Source organism: Coturnix japonica, chromosome 4 (assembly GCF_001577835.2).
Source record: "Coturnix japonica isolate 7356 chromosome 4, Coturnix japonica 2.1, whole genome shotgun sequence".
Taxonomy (NCBI): Eukaryota; Metazoa; Chordata; class Aves; order Galliformes; family Phasianidae; genus Coturnix; species Coturnix japonica.
In genome coordinates this window covers 6,318,004-6,330,198 of record NC_029519.1, presented here as the reverse complement: position 1 = coordinate 6,330,198, position 12,195 = coordinate 6,318,004, and the positions used below count along the sequence as shown (strand labels likewise).

Below are 12,195 nucleotides of genomic sequence, written 5' to 3'. Positions count from 1 at the left end.
TCTTTTTCCAAGTTATTCATTTTTAGCTCATGATTTTAGGCACGATTTGGTCCAGACAATTCTGCAAAAGTAGAAATTTCAGATCTAATTCAAGAAAATAACTTTTTAATAAAACCCAGAATAAAGAGAGTGAACTGTATTAATAGTGCCTTTGCATATTTCTGAAAGACAAGGAAGAACTTTTATTATCCTCCGTGGAAAGAAAGAGCAAATAGAATTAGTTTGCCTCTCCAGGGTAGAGATTCTGTGCTACATAGTCCCCGACGGTGTGCATCCACGCACTTGGTAGTCCTTGTTGAGAGGGATTAATTGCATAGGTCTCTCCGCCAGTAAAGTAACAAACAGGGTCTGAGAAATCTTTATCCCATGTCCTAGTGTTATTTTAATGGAATCACATCACCATTCTAACTCGCAGAATACAGGATAGAAAACCTGAGATGAGAGTAGAATGTTGAGAATTAGGATTTTGTATCGATCTGTACTTTTCTGTTGTCTTTCTGCCAACAAGGATGGGTGGCTGGTACTACCTCTGCTTCACCTGGAGCTGTCAAAAAATACAAATCACAAAAGAAAATAATCTGCAGATGAAAAAGTTCAGGCTGAGATTTCTTTCTCATTTGTCATAGCAAAAACAAGAAACATTTTATTCAGGAAGTTGGAGAGCTTTTGACGTTAATCCTGCTGATATGCAGGGAGAATAAATGAGGGATTTTTGTTGTTCATGTTTTCACGTAGCATATTAATGATTCTGATAAGAGCATGAGGATATCTGGCTACTTTCTAACATGTTAAATTAAACTGCTATGGCCTCAAGGCTGTTTTTCTGTGCAGTTTTTCAAGTAAAATTATAACGCCATATGACTACTAAAGGTGTGGAAAATAAGATCAGGTGTACCTGGGCCTATGGTAAAAACAATCTTTACAAGTAGTTTCATTAAATCTATTTAGCTTATTGATTCATGGAGTAAAATAACTTTTATTTCCTTTTTTTTTGTTTCTTATGGATCATCAGATCTGCAACTTACTTCGAGTTTTGTGATACTTACACACAATGTGTGCACAACAGTTATTGTGTGGCACTGTTTTTGAACTATATAATGCCGCATACATACTTGTTGACACCAAGCTTTTATCCACTATCCTGAAAATTACACAGGTAGAGAAGTGTTTTACAAGAAGTAAATAATTTAATTGGAATCACTTTGTTTTTGTGTTCCTTATGTTGTACATAAATATTAGTAAGGGTATAATCAATATATATTTATTGACAGAAACTGAATCAGTACGTCACATAGTACTTCAGTGATTATAATTACTCATAATAAATTTTGGATAGGGACAATATTTTAAGATTTTACAGTTTTTATATAGTTTTTGTTGTTGTTTTTAATAGTATTTGTCATTATAAACCCATTTTCCAACATTTTAGAAATGTTTCTTTATGGTTTTTTTTGTTTGTTTGTTTTTTTTTGTTTTTTTTTTTTAATGAAAAGAGGGTAATTTATTGTTGGTATTATTGAAATCCTAACTGTCTAATCAGAGAATTACTATTAGTCCATAATTAATTATGGGAAGTCTGGACTTGGGGTGACAGTTTATGGCATTTCAATCAGAACATAAGTCATTCCAGTGATGCTAATTATGAGGGTTTCTTTTTCCTCCATTTTTCCTTATCTTTCTATTCACTTTTTAATGCTTTCTTAATGTTTTGTAGCATGCTTTTGCATCTGACCAGCATCAGTCCTGACATCCCAAGTGTTCAGGACAAAGCTTGAGTTATTAGCAAGAGGAATTCTGTACGAGGCCACAGGGCTACAAGTATTATGATTTCTTTTCAGTTGAAGCATAAAGGTTAGAACAATAAACATTTAGAAGCTGTATTAAGGGACATGGGTTAGTGAGAAAATACATATGGTATGTGGGTGGTTGAATTGGATTATCTTGGAGGTCTTTTCCAACTTTGGTGATTCTATGAATTTTCTGAGCCTGAAGAGGTGAATAAAATGTTCATTTTCATGCTGCTGATTCCAGAACAACTATTTTAGCGATCATGAGTAGAAAATTAGTTTATTTAAAATAATGGGGCTTACAGCACTTTTCTCATGTAAAAGCAACAAATAAAGACTCGCTCAAATAAAGATAATTACATGTTATTGCATTAAGGTATTAAATTCTTTTAATGGCATTGACACAGTAGATGCATCTTCAACACCCACTGGAAGACAGTGACAGCACTCAATGTCTTATGTAGTTCTTCATTTTCTGCCCTGCTCCTGGGCATTTTCAGGCAGGGACAAGCAGTTCAAGAAGCAGATCAAATATAAAAAAGAAAACTAGTGCTATCATTTGGGGGTGATTTCCCCTCCTAGCTATTACAGGCCTATAGCATCTTTTTCAGCTTAGTACACCTTCAGTCTCAGGATGAGATTGGTCAGCCATTACAATTAGTGTTGGCTTTATTTCCCTACCTGTATTTACTTTTGTTTGTTTGTTTGTCTAAGCAAGATTTCACTTGCATTTTTCAGTGCCTAATTAGATAACAAACAATGTTCTAATCAGCATGAAATAAATGATGTACTGAAGGTAATTCTTGGTAATATTTTCAACTTAAAGTATAAAACATTGCAACTGAAAACCACTAAGTATATGTAATACATAATAATTCAGTAATATTTATGCTATATACTGGGGTCTCTCAGATGGGCAGCTGCAGGGAGCCATGAAAGAGGCATGTCAGTCTATGTTCTATGGCCTGTATTTTACACAAAACAATTTCATGTGTTTTACACAGAGCAGTAGATGTTTAGGAACCTCCCATTTCTTTTCTAGTCACAAGGCTTCAATGTCATGCTTAAACTAGCCTACATTTAATTCTTAATCCCACTTTTAATCCTTAAAGTGAAATCAAGTCACTTCCATAGGAAGATGAAACTCTTTATTATGCACTTTAAATTTGCTAAAATGCCTGAGGTTCCTAAAAGTTAAGTTCTGGAGGCCACAATGGAATTTCAGCCCACTGTGTTGAATGTAAAACAAGAGAAGAGATATCTTGGTGAGACATCTATGTTAAATATAGAACACTGAGGACAAAATACTATGAACAAAATCTTCAAATTGTCATAAAGTACAAGTTGTTTATTAACTCGGCTTATTACATCAGGCACTTAGAAAATCTATATTTTCTAAGGTTAACTTTATATGCAATGGGTTAAATCATATGTTAAAGGCATGTGAGTGCCACCAAATGTAGCAAAAGATTGAGAAGGTATGTTCAGTTCCCACCTGTTCTTCCACAAATCAATGTCATTGCTTCCTTCGATTTATTTTTTTTTAATTTATTTATTATTATTATTATTTACTGCAACAAAACATAACTTTAGACTTGAATATACATCTGACTGGCAAAGTTTACCCATTGTGACATGAGATTTGGGACTACAAAAGAGAAAGTCATATAACAGAGTGCCCTTTTAACCAAAGCAAATTTTTTTTTTTTTTTTTTTTTTTGCTCCTTAGAGAGGGAGTTAGTACAGTGAAGAAAGACTGCACTTCTCACATTCTGGATGAACAGTTTATTCATTGTTCTGACAGCATTTATTTGGATCTCAGTGAAATAGACTCTTGGAAGCATGGGGAAACACACACTTTTCCATTACATATCCTTCTTAGTAATTTGCGATATGGAATAATTTCAGTCACCCTCTGTCTTTTGAAGAACTATTCTGGCATTGGATTCTTATTTTGAGAACCAGATGTTAAGGGCATTTTCATCAGGAAAAATCAGAAGCCCTGTCCTCTGGAAAAGTAAACACTGGAATACAAACAACTAAATTATCTCCAGACACAATATTTTAGAACCAAAGAAATATAGAATACTTCATGTTGGAAGGGTCCTTCGGTCACCATCTTGACTCCCACTTTCAAAATATGGTTTGGTTGGTGAAGTTGCTCGGTGCCTTTTCCTCACAAGTTTTGAGTATCTCCAACAATGGGGATTTCACAGCCTCACTGCACCCTAGTTCCAGTGTTTGAACATATTCAGTGTGAATTCATTTTTCATTCATTATCTAAGCAGAACTTTATTTTGCTACAGCTTATGTCAATCATGACCAGTCTTCCTGCTGTGCATCTTTGAGGAAACTCTGCCTTCTCTACGAAACATTCAATAGGTACTTGAAAAAATATTAGATGTTTGATTTTAAAAAGTTTGACAAGCTACTGGGAACCCAAAACTGGGCAAAGAGTCTTAAATGTGATCCAAAAGATGCTGTAAAAAAAAAAGGAAATAATCATTTCTGTCAACCTGTTGGCCATACTTATGCAAATGCAGCATAATGTTAGTCTTCATCCCTACAAAAACATATTCCTGTCTCATCTTCAGCCTTTCCATCAGGATCTCAAGATCCTTTTCTGCAAAAGGACTTCCTAGCCGGTTGATACATTCCCTGTCCCCCTACTCCCTCCTTCCAGTTTTGCATGGGATTGTGATGTCCTGAGTACAGTCACTTGCTTTTGCTCCTGTTGAACTTGGTTGGGTTTCTGTCAGTTCATTTTTTCAGTCTGTTGAAATCCCTTCTCATGGGCAGGGAGGACAGCTAGGGAACCAGTTGTTTCCTATGAGCTTGCACAGAGTGCTATCAACCCACTATCCATTCTTACTTTATTTTTAGAATAATTTCTTAATCTTTTTAAGGAATTCTAGAAATCAACAGTAATTTCATTACTTGTTATATATGATAATAACACTATTTCCTTACAGAGCTCATTGAAAAAACAGCTAAAAGAGGTATTGCATATAGACTTTGTTCTCCTTGGAATACTAGAGTGTAGATACTGTATAGAGCTATACAGGTAAAGGTTGTTATCACAGAATTATCAAGGTTGGAAAAGACCTAGAAGATCATCCAGTACAACCATCACCAATACTTCCCAGTTAAATCATATCCCTCAACACAACATCCAAACGTTTCTTGAACGTTATGTTCTTTGATATCAGAAATCACACAATGGTATTACAGAGAGCAGGGAAAAAGGTAAGCTGGACCTTCTTATCTGAAAGTTATGAATCTTACAGCAATTCTGCTGTAGTTTTCACAAACTTGTTTTGAGAGTCTAAGGCAAAGTAATCCATACTTCTCATTATCTCTATGCAATGGCTGGCTGACAGCTCCCAGAAATGCAGGTGACCCAGACTAATAATCTTTATCTCAGTCTGTTGCTTTAACCAGATCTTCATCTGAGAATGCTGAAAGCAGAAAATTTGGATACTGAGATATCAGTTTCTGATGTTAAAAATGGCAAGTGAATATGGAAAAAGTATTACGAACTGCGCTCTTTCTCTCTTCTTTCTACCACTTTAAATATCAGTGTTCCCTACACATATGCATTGGAGTGTAAATAAGAGACCTGACCATGTGGAAGCTGAAACATGTTGTAATGAGATGGCAACACATTCAAGATAGCAAAGGTTTGTAATAAACAACCCTTAGCTCTATTTATCATTACTCTGGGATATCTATACACAATTGCTAGTACTGAAATGGGACCATAAAAGTGAAACCAAACACAATCAGAAATCCTCTGATAAGCTCAATCTCAAAGAGGTTTTTGCACAAGTAAAATGAATGTACTTGATTGAATGGTACCAAGCAATAGATAGTAAAGCTTGCCAACAGATTATCAGCTCTTGAGAGGAAAAAATATCTAGTTATGTTAGAAAAGGAGTCACTGAGATATATTTGGCAGTAGAACAGTTGCATGGAGAAAAATAATTTATTTAACCAGTGTACCTTAACATATCAACATGCTGGTACAAGGTGCCCAGAGTTGTTGTGGATGCCACATCCCTGGAGATGGCCAAGGTTGGGCTGGATGGGATCCTGGGCAGCCTGATCTAGTCCATAACAGCGAGCCCATGGCAAGGAGCTGGAAATAAATGATCTTTAAGGTCTCTTCCAACCTAAGCCTTTCTATGATTCTATGATATCTAGGAGAACATGCTCTTGCTTTTCTGAAAAGCCATGAATGTCTCTTAAATGTAACATTCCAGTAAGGAAATTACACATAAGTTTCCTTAAAGATGCAGGCAATCCAGGCAATAAATCCAGAAATGCAATATTCTATAATACAAGCTGATTTCATTGAATGATTTAATGCAGTACGCATTTGATTCAGTTCTTAATGTACCTAATTCAATCAGCTGATGTTTCTCATTTGAAAGGTGATGAATCTTGGTTGAAGTGATATTCTGGATGCTGTGAATACTACATAGAATTCAGAAATACAGTTGATGCACTGAATGCTATCACCGATGCAGGAAGTCATGTCAGTAACTCAGTGGTTGTATGTCATTCAGGGTGTAGTCTACTGAACAGACTTCATTCTGCAGTTTGGTATGAAAGCATACATGCAAATAACATGACAGACACAAATGAACTGTGGCATACAGGAAAGAAACAGACATGGCTTAGATACTGCAGTAAGATGGGCCAAAAAGCAAACTTGTATTTCAGATCACCTGACATTTTCACACAAGCATAATGCAATTGCTACAGATCTGATATGGCAAGAAAGTGCTGAGTTTCCTAAACCAGTAAATGAAAAATATGGCAAATGTTTTGTTGGTTTTTTTTCCCTTTACGTGACATACTAATCACACTTAGGAAGGTCAGAGGCAGAAAGGCTACAAGAAGCTGTGTTTATCATGATCTTTGTCTGAGGGTCTTTATGCTTGGTGTACCTTCAACTTCTATTGACAGTGAACATCTTCCACAAGACTAATGGGAGCAATGAGAAATGTACTCCTGTCCTGATTCTGTCTTTTGCCATAAGTGGAGCCACAGTAGTACTGAGCTTTTTTTTCTTAATTATTATTTTCCAAGGGATCATAATAGGCAATGAGGTGAAAAAGAAAGAGCAACCCCAAGGATTTTCCTTCAGGGTAACTCTTCATACTATGAAAAAATGTAGTTGGAAAGCCAGCTAAGAAAGCTAATTCTTAGCCAACTAGTAGGACAGCAATTTCCATTACAACTATTTAAGGAAACAAAACTGCTGTATTTTCAGTTTATTCTTGCTTATTTTTATATTTGATGTATTTCAGGTTTGTGTGCTGTCACTGAGACCAACAATAAAAAGCAACATTATTGGACATAATCCTAATATTTATCTTACTTTTTTTCCCCCCTAGTGTTAGAGGATTTGAATCGTAACTAAGATTTTGCTCTTTAAGTAAAGAAAAAAAATATTTTAAAAATTAAGTATCTGCAGCAGAAAGGGGGAATGTCATTAAACTAAAAAGAAGACACTTAGGTTAGATATTAGGAAGGTAGACATTTTTTACTTGGAGAATGGCGAGGGGCTGGAACAAGATGTTGTGTGTGCCCTGTCCCAAAAGACATTCAAGGCCAGGTTGGATGGAGCCCTGGGCAGCCTGATTGGCAGGGTTGGCGGCCCTGCCTATGGCAGGGAGTTGGAACTGGATGATCTTTAAGGTCACATACATCCTAAGCCGTTCTATGATTCTTATGCCAGTGTAGATCTCCTGGTCTTGGCTCAGATAAATTGGAGTCTGGTGGATGGGTTCTTTTCCCAAGAGAAACAAGTTTTCTCACTTGCAGGTAATGAATGCTGCAAAGAAATGGAACTCTACAAGCAAAGCTGCTACAAAGCAGCCAATGAATACTAAAGCATTGTAAAGTTTTGAACTGTAGCTTCTTTTTCGAGTATTACATGGATGGGTATGGAAGATGATTACTCACTGTTTTTTTGCTTGAATTAGGAGAAATTACCTTGTGACTTTATTATAGTAAAATTATAATAATAATAATAATTCCGCTTTTTGAGAACTTCAGCACTTTTTCTAGTAGATCTGGATTGGAATGAGATGTGTAAGGATTGTCCTGAAGTCATGGAGGACTGTACATTGAGAGACACATAAAACGGTTATTCTGAGTCTGTAAGTAAAAGATAAAAGAAAACATTACGCAGATATTTATTTATTTATTAATATTCTAGGATTCAAATTGGATACACTGTTCTGCATATGAAAGCACAGTGCTGGAAGAACTTTTCTGGTTGGCTGTGCCACATAATTGGAAACTATCAATGACTTTACTCCCCTCCCTCCAGATTGTTACCTATGTGTGCACATATATCCATACATATATTCATAATGAGGAAATGAAAGAAATTGTGAGAAGAAATTCCTAAGTACCTTTGCTGCTCTGTATGAATTATCTAGATCCATACTTTGCTGGCAGATAAGGTTGGTGACTAAAGAAAAAAACCTCATAGCAAATACAGGTTTGTGAGTGCTTATATTAAAGAATGAGAAGGTAAAACCATTGTTAGATATGCATGTTTCAGAAGACATCACGTTATTAAACAGTGTGAACGTGAACTGAAAATTTGATATTTTGCTGAGGCGATCACAGGGCATAAAGTGGAAAAGTTTGGCAGTGAATTTGGTTAGGAGTGAATACGATCTATTTTTTCTATCATTAATCTTTCTCACATCTAGCTTGAAACAATAGTTATGAATAATTCTACTTTAGAATCAAGTGGCGTACAAATACAAATGATATGAGAGGCTTGATTTGAAAACATATTTGCTACCAAGGTGAATTGTACTTAATGTGTTAACTAGCAGCAAAGCTTGTGGAAAATGTGTGCAAATGCTTCCCCCAAAAGAGAGCAACTTAGTCTGGTTGTTCTCCAGGTTCATCTGATTTGGAGGTGCTTAGACAGTGATTCATCAAACCCAGACTACCTTCAGCAAAAGGTTACAAGTGTCTTCTAGAACATAACACAACCATTAGCCGCTTTTAGCCTGATATTTTAGCCTGATAACTGGTTTGCAGTTAGTACAGATTTCCTACTTTTAAAATGTCTTCTGCCTTTCCAGAAACTTACCAAAAACAGTGATTTGCGAAAATGGCATTCATTAATGTCTATACATATCTAGGGTACAAGTTTTAATGACAAACCCTCTGAGTTACAAATATGCCTTTTCTAACGCTGTTAGGAGTGTTACGCATTGTTTCCCAGCCACACTTCTGAGGGGAAACGTTGCCTTCTGACCCAAACGACTGATAACAGATGACTAGGATATAGCTTCAGAATGGCAAGGCTTTTCTCTTCAAAAGAAGGTAACATTGTAGACCAGTGCTTCTTGATATACTCCCACAAGTCTGAATTTCTAAAGGTGTTCATCATTGGGTGTGTGTGTTATCCCTAGTGTTTAGTACAAAATGTTGTATGTACAAACAAGTTCATTAAAATTGCAAGAGCCTGTAGCACATTTGTAACAGCTTGCCCAAAGGTTAACATTTATAGTTTTGCGCTGCCAACATCCTGCTTTTATGGGGCACATTTATATGCTAAATTGCCTATTATGTTAAGCTGTAAGTTCCCATTTAGCAGCATCAGAAACAAGATTTGACTATAAGTGTTTAGATTTTATTAGTGCTGTGCTCATCTTCTTAACAGCTCAAGCTTCCTACAGGCTGAAATTTTGCTGCATTCTCTACAGAGGTACTAACATACAAGCTGTATTTAGAAACAGCTGAGGATAAAGAGAATGGCAAGACATGTAAGCCATTGCTCACTGATTGGGAAAAGGTGCCTTATTGCATCTCACCTCTGAGAGAATCCTAAATGTCATGTTTAAGCAATTATAGCATCTAAACCAATCTCGCTAACAGCTCCTTCCCTAGTTAACAGGACCAAAAAAGGTCAGCTGAAAATGTTTCTAGAAGGGTGTTTTTATTGGAAAGTAAATACATGCAGTCATTTCACTTCTGCTGTAGGTTACTTCCCAATACACAACCAACAGAATGAAGTGTGATATACTGGCCACGTAAACAGAAATGGCAACTTTTAGCTGTATATGCAGTTCTCAAAGGTAAAAGAAATGCATTTTCTAATGAAATTGTGGAATTATTATCTTCCCTTAGTAACATGTACTTCTCTGGAGGTTCTGGGACTATGGAAGGCCACTGATTATCAAGAAAGTTTTTCAATACTAGGTTGCCAGTTTGTCAGAGACAGAGCCTAATTTCACATACTGCTTTATAAACTTCTGTGACTATTTGCTGTTTGTAGTAGAGGTTGAAGTCTGTTAATGACAACTAAATATTGAAAGGGACTTGACTAAAATGTTCAGAATCCTGACCAAGGCCAAAGCCCAGAATTTACTTGCAATTTGAAAAATAAAGAGTTGTTTATATTTGAATGCCTCTGTCAAAAATGAGAATGTGAGAAAGCAAAATAGTGCTCTGCCCCTTAAGCTTTTTCTAGCATACTAAAAAACAGGATTCAAAAGAGATGTGCTTCATAGGCTGGCCAGGCTAGTTTTGCAGATTAATTTAATTTCAAACATCTTTTGTAGACCATTAACAAGCTATAGAAACAGAAGCCATTTAAAACTCTCGTTGGTGTTATGTAACTACCTGTTGGTCTGTTTTGGTACAATGGCATTTTCCTAAAGGCAAGTGAGAATAAAGGTAGGTAAAGTCTCTGCCATGACCTATAGCTGAAAAAGGCTACCTGAGTCACTAATGAAATAGGATTGGAGGGAGCACTGAGTATGTTCTAGAGAGCTCTAAAATTTACAGAGATTATAGGAGTTAGGAGTGAGAAAGATATGTTCCATATAAAATATGTTATTTCCAGTAGGCAGAGGTTCCACACTGAAAGCTTTGAGGTCTCTAACGGAACCTGTTTGACTCAACACCTTGTTTTTGTTAGTAATAAGGGCTGCAACCCCTTGCAAATGCAGACAGAGCTTAACCTATTGAGGCAGACTGTGGGGAAGAGATGAGGAAAGTAGTGCAGAAAGTTTTTGATGCTTTTTCTCTCTTTTTTTTTTTTTTTTTTAATGACCTATTTAAAGTTACATTTTTCCAAATCATTTAAGGAAGAGACTTAGTTAATGCTATTTAATCAAAGTTCTCTGCAAATAACTTAGAGGTGACAGGTCAGCAAAGACAAGCTTATTTAAAGACTGTATTTTAAGATTTAAAATGCTAAGAGTCTTACCAAGTCTAATCTGCTAAGAATTATAATAAAGTATAAGAGAAGTTGAAACCTTATTTATTTCAAGATCAGATTTATTATTTTTTGAAGACCTTACAGGCAAAGAAACAGACAAGAATTAACATAGCAACTTTCTCTCTAAAAGCATACAGCCTATCTACACAGGTAATTGGATGATGATTGGTGGCTTCTGTTATCCTGAGTATTTATGATTTCTGGTTGATTGTTCTCTGTGGTCTAAATGAGTTCCTGTATTTAGGCAATTGAAGCTATTCACTCTGGGGTTATTGTCAGTACTCAGACATGATGTAACATCTGTAAATATGCTGTGACACTGTGCTAATACTAAGTTCTTGGTTGTGAATTTATTTTTTTTAAAGAGTTGCTGCTGTAGTTTGAAATTAAAATAGTGACCTTAACAAGCACTATCATTATTATGCCTTCGGGGGACTTAGACATGCTCTCATTCACTCTGATATGCTATTTCTGATTAGTTTGGTGTTCCGAGCTTATTATTTTGCTGAAGAGACAAGAAAAATAAAAAGGAGGTGGAGGGCTGTGTTGCTTTGTTCAGATACATTTTGTAATAAACCACTACACAGTAGGATTCTGATTTCGAGTTAGTAATTGGAATGGTATTTTAATTAGAAATGTACACCTAGAACTTTACTTTTCCCATGTCAGAGTTAACATGGTGAATATGTAATTGAGGAACAAAGCCCGAGTGATTTTCCATTTTTTATTAGGATAAGAGAAAACTAGGGGGTATCCACTGAAGGCATTACAAACTCCTGTTACGGGAGAGAGCGAGTGAGCTCATTGCTGTAATGTGGTGCTCACAGCTGGGAAAGGAGAAAACAACATCTAATGAAACTGAGTGAACCAGAAGTTCAGCATTTCAAAGACGACTTGACATAACCACTGATATATTACTAGCCTAAATCCAAAATATAACTCAACCGAACATTCAGGTTTTTGAGAGTGACAGGATCTGAATGCCCTTTTTATATCTAAACGCTACTTGAATTACAAAAAGCTCAATAAAGCAAGAACAAGGTTTCAAGAAGGGGTGGGGGGGTGGGAGAATATTGAACTATGTTGCATTCTTATGTTGCATTCCTTAAATCAGTACTATCCCTCAAAAAAAAAAAAAAAAAA

At 35.9% G+C, this 12,195-nt stretch overlaps 1 long non-coding RNA gene across 1 annotated transcript in view; it reads right to left on the bottom strand.

The window, feature by feature from the left end:
- Positions 1-482: 482 nt before the first annotated feature.
- LOC107312749 overlaps positions 483-12,195 on the bottom strand; it is a 119,174-nt gene continuing 107,461 nt past the window's right edge. The window contains exon 6 of the long non-coding RNA XR_001554605.2: positions 483-544. This is a non-coding gene — a long non-coding RNA (uncharacterized LOC107312749). The remainder of the gene's footprint in view (positions 545-12,195) is intronic.